Source organism: Ipomoea nil, unplaced genomic scaffold, assembly GCF_001879475.1.
Source record: "Ipomoea nil cultivar Tokyo-kokei standard unplaced genomic scaffold, Asagao_1.1 scaffold1129, whole genome shotgun sequence".
Classification (NCBI taxonomy): Eukaryota; Viridiplantae; Streptophyta; class Magnoliopsida; order Solanales; family Convolvulaceae; genus Ipomoea; species Ipomoea nil.
Genome location: NW_017617557.1, coordinates 1,430,764 through 1,436,763, shown reverse-complemented (window position 1 = coordinate 1,436,763; position 6,000 = coordinate 1,430,764).

Genomic DNA, 6,000 nt, shown 5'->3' with positions numbered 1-6,000 from the left:
TCTTATTCTTTTCTTATAGAATTACAATTCATTTCCCCCTAATTTTTTCCTTTCGGGCCATAAGCCTACCAAATGTTTTGTTTTCTTGCATTTTTGTTACATGACAATTTATTGCAAAGGTTCCAAGTGTTTTCTTTCCAAATTTGTTTCCTTCCAATTTTATTACGAGACAATTTATTGCAAAGATTCCAAATGTTCTCTCTCCATTGTCTCACACGACAATGAATTGCAGCCTCTTGTTATCAAGTACCAGCACACACTGGGGCCTTTCTTCTTCTGCATAAAATTAACCTCCTCCTCTTCAACCCTTTCTCCTCCTTTTGGAGTGTTTGGTTGGATCTTGTTAGAATTCTTTTCTTACTTTATTTCATGGCAAAGCAAATTATCGTGTTTAGTTGGAGAAAATTACAATTCACTCTTTTTATTGAATTACAATTCACGGGCACTTCCCATGAATTGCAATTAGGTGGTTGTGAGAAAAGAAAAGTTAGAGGAAATGACAAAAGTACCATTTATTATTATTATTATTACTAGTATTTGTCCCCGTGTGATGCACGGAAAATATGTTATAAAAATATACCCTATATGAGGTTTATTCATATATAAAATTTTTGTTATTTAATAATTATTATATGTGAATTCTTATGATAAAATTATGAACATAAATATATTTACAATTAAAATAATATTTAAGGTGGGTGATTACTACAAATCTTAAACTATATTAAAAATTTAGTACATAGTATTTAATATTATAAATTTTTAAGAACTTAGTAAACTACAATAGTAATTGAATTACAATTTTAGAGTCACCAGGGATCAAAATTTTTAGACCTTTGTAATTACTAACTCTAGATGTAGCAACATACAATTGACCTTTAAAGACCAAACAATTATGTATAAATATAAATGACTATTAATCATCATCATCATTTAAAAAAATAATTGTAACAATAATTGCTCACCAAACTATATGGCTATATTATAGTTAAGATTTCAATTGTTTTTTTAGAGTTAAAAATGATTTTCAAGTGTTAACATTTACTTTCCTTATCTGGTTTGTCCTTCACTTTTGTGTTCTTTTCCCTTTGATATTTTATAAATAGTTTTCAGGAGTAATTTTCCCTTTGATATCTGGTTTGGCATCATTTTTAATGCTATATTATTATTTTTGTTGCAAAATTCACTATTTCCATGTAATTATATGGGTAATGTATCAGATTTTGTTGTATTGCACTAAACATTTTCTTCACTTGTTTCCTGTTATATATCATATGTTTTTCACTCATATAAAAAGTGTTTGCTAAACTTGCTAAAGGGTGTTGCTATTTGCACTACCCTTTGACTAAAATGGGTATAAAGTACATTAAAAGTATAAAAATGTGGTAATTTATAATAAATATATAGGTGGTGCAAATAGCCTAATGGTTGGTCAAAATGTTATTTGCACCACCTTAGTAAAACTGCATTTATTAGATTTAAGTAATAATTAATTAATTCAAAATTTAATTCATTAAAATTTAAAAAAAAAAAAAAAAACAATGAAACGTCGCCTTCTCCGGTGAGAAGGCGGATTGCCTTCTCACCGGAGAAGGCAACTGGGCTGCCTTCTACGGTGAGAAGGCAGTCCGTCGCCTTCTCACCGGAGAAGGTGATGGATCTCCTTCTTTTTTTTTTTCTTTTTTTTTTTAAATATGTTGATTTTAAAAAAAAAAGAATAATAAATATTACTTTTGACCACATTTATTAATGGTGGTCAAATAGCACTTTGCTATTTGCACCACCTATAAAGTTATTTGACCTATTATATAGGTGGTGCAAATAGCAAAATAGGTGGTGTGGATAGAATTTCCCCTTGCTAAATCTTAACTATAATACCAACATGTAATTAATACCAACATTTAACCATTAATATCAACATTTAATTTTCACAAGACCATATGGAACTTGCTAAATCTTAACTATAATACCAATATGTAATTAATAACAACATTTAACCATTAATATCAACATTTAATTTTCACAAGACCATATTGCTTTATTATAATTAAGATTATTACACAAGGATATTTTAGTCTTTATACTATTTTTTTCCTTCTCATTTCCAAAAATTTTATTTTATTTTTATACCAAACGATATAATATGAATTTATACTTTACTCTCATGCACCTTTTTCTTTTCCCACAAAATTGCAATTCAATTCTTTCCTAATTACTTCACACGTTGGAGATGACCTAAATCATTGGTTACGTTGGATGAACATTCGTTATTTGAACCTTTACATATCATTGATACAGATACATTTTCAATTATGTAATCGAAACAAATAAAATCACATTAAATTCAAAATTTGAAATACATTAAATTCAAATACAGATACAAATGCATAAATAAAAATACAGAATTTGAATGTGGATATAGATAATGTTAATTGGATTATTTTGAACATTTGAACTTTCTTGTTTCCTATTTGAAGACATATTGAGATAAATTGAAAATTAAATAGAAAAATTGTTGAGAGGAAATAAAATTGTAAAGAAAATTTGAGTGTTTAATATATATATATATATATATATATATATATATATATATATATATATATATATATATAAACATAATAAATCTCAATTATGGTTATATTCTTGATTTATGTCCATTTTTTGTATACTAATAAAGGTATACATTTTTCATTAAATGTAGTACACTTCAATTATAATGGAAAAATTTGTCTCTATTACATTCTTGTTAGACAAAAGTACCCTTACACCGTTACTATTTAATTCTAACTTTCATAACTCTATCATTATTATCATACACCTATATCTATGATATCTTTTTCTTATTTTTTAATTATCATTTTATTAAAATCACGGAAAAATGACGAGTTTGGTCCCTGAGTTATAATGGTAGTGACGACTCAGTCCCTGAGTTATGACCGTCTCCATTTTTAGTCCCTCAGTTATGAGCGAAGTGGCTCATTTAGTCCCCGACAGTTAAAACTGACAGAAAAATTTAAAAATATTTAAACCACTTTTGCAACATTATTTTCAACTTTCTAGCATCCTATTTCAAGGTTCTTCAATTCCAAAAGCAATTCAATAATATTCGTATGACTTGTTAGTAACCTGAGTCTCATATAAGGAACCTGTAAGTCAGTACAAACAAGAGAGCACTTGATCGTTGTCTTCAAGCATGTAAAACACACCATCCTAAAAATTTCTGATTTAACTTACTAAACATAATGGTAATCAAACCATAACTTTTGAATTTCACATAAAAGCAACCTGAGAAATTCGACATCATTTTATATCTCAAAAGTTCTGGTTTGATTACTTTTGTTGCTTAGTAAATAAAATTGAAAATTGATAGGATAATGTGTTTCACACGTCTGAAGACAATGATCAAGTGTTTCTTGGTTTGTGCTAAGTCTTAAGTTTGTTATACAAGAGCCAGGTTCCTAACAAGTCAAGTTATTAAAATGTTTTTAGAATTGAACAATCTTGAAATAAGAGGCTAAGAAGTGAAAAATAATGTTGTGAAAGTGGTTTTGATATAAGAAGGATAATAAAATGTGAATTTCCTACTTTACCTCTCAAATTTTAAATATTTTTAATTTTTCCGTTAGTTTTAACGGTTAGGGACCAAATGCGCCATTTCGTTCATAACTGAGGGACTAAAAATGGATACGGTCATAACTCAGGAACTAAGTCAGAACTTGGGTATAACTCAAGAACTAAAGATGCAATTTTTCCTAAAATCATTATATAATTACTTTAATTGTTGATTATATTTTAATTAAATTTCTATGAATGATAAATCATATATGTGTGTGTATATGTATAGGCACGCCCACACACCAATATATGTGGTCGGGTACTAGATTACTATTATAGATATTTTATTTATTTATTTATTGTAAAAATAAAGTATAAATTATATCAAAATTATTTACATTATTAATTATAACCAAAATATAAATTTTGTTCATCTCTATAGTTTTCAATTTCAAATACGATGATTAAAATTTACTATTTTAAGGAATTGCGAAATATAACTTATAATTATTTACATTTATCAATTCTTTAATGTTGGACATAAATTTTCACGCATCGCGCGTACAAAATGCTAGTGTGTGTGTGTGTGTGTGTGTGTGTGTATATATATATATATATATATATATATATATATACACACACACACACACACATACACACAAACTATGGCACACAACTACATTAGGCCATGCACACGACATACAGACTAATGACACACGACTACATCTGTTATCATAGTCCTCTAATATATATATATATATATATATATATATATATACTAATAAGAGTCAAAAGAAGTTAGACCTATAATGGGTAGAAAAAATGACCGTCAAATTATTAAATCAAATCAATGATTCAGATTGTTCAGATTTTAATTTTTCATAGAGACTTCCAAATTTATCCTTAATTATATGATTTCAATAAGTAAGGTTTTAGGTCGAACCCCATCACAATCAAAATTATCTTAAAAATTATATTCTCGTTTAACTTACTCATTGATTTCAATAAGAAAGGTCTTACGTTCGAACCACATCCCAATCAAAGTTGGCATAATTAGTACTCTATTTTACTCTTATTAAATTATTAGTTTTTCTACGCGTTTTGCACGAATGTGATAATGCCCAATGATTCTTTTTAAATAAGTATTTCAAAGTATATCAATGCAATATTATATAGAAGATGTTCATGCATAGGTAAATAAATGTTGAATTTGTTAATTTAAATCAGTAATTTAAAGTATATAGATGCAAGATAATATATGAGAGGTTGATTATATCTAACTGTCACAAAAATAAATGAAATAAGGTTTAAATTGGCCACTAAACTTAACCTGAAAATGCAATTAGATCACTGAACGAAAAAAAAAAAAAAGTGTAATTAGGCGACCGAACACTCAATTAAAATATATGCAGTTTCACCTGATAGCAGGTTACGATCAATTTTAGCAGGTTACCTGCTTACATGGCAGCTGAGTTGGTATTTTTAATAATTTTTAATAATAAATTTTTAAAAAATTAAAAAATTAAAACAAATAAATAAAATAATAATAAAACAAAACAACGGGGTAGCCACCCCGTGTGTTTTATTTTTATTTTTTTATTTAAATTTTTTTCAATTTTTTTTAAAAAAATTATTATTAAAATTTATTAAAAATCATTTAAAATGTCAACTCAGCTGTCACGTAAGTAGGTAACCCTCTAAAATTGATGGTAACATACTATCCGGTGAAATTGCATACATTTGGAGAGTTCAGTGGCTTAATTGCACTTTTTTGCGTGCTCAGTGGCCTAATTGCATTTTCATGTTACGTTCAATAGTCAATTTGAACCTTATTCCAAAATAAATGTTTGCAACTTTGTAATGACATTAGTCTAAAAGCGATAGTCTAAATAAATACAACTTTTGATTTAAATTTTTCTAATTCTCGTTTGGGTAGCATTGTCATTGTCTTCATCTTTGGTACTCTTTTTTTTTTTTTTTTTTTTTTTTTTTTTTTTGTTATTGGTAGTATGTCATGTGCAATTAGGTTATTGTTAGTAGCATTGAGAGGGATTCATCATGTAATGAGATTATGGTGTGGGAAGCTTTATATTTGCCTTCTATATTTGCCTTCTTGTGTATATGACTGTGATTTTAGTTGTGCTATGAACTCTTTATCTTACAAACAATATTTGATAGTGGTAGTTTAATTTCCCCTACATGTTTAATGTGTTGTGAGATGTGTGTCATAGGTTATCATGTGAAAGTATTGAACAAAATATTAATATTTATTATATTTGTATAAAATACTTGGTAAATAAATAAAGTATATATATATATATATATATATATATATATATATATATATATATATATATATATATATAAAACATATTTTATATTATAACTTTGATATTTAATTACAAGATAATGTAAAAAGAAGACAATAGATAATGTAGTAAATAT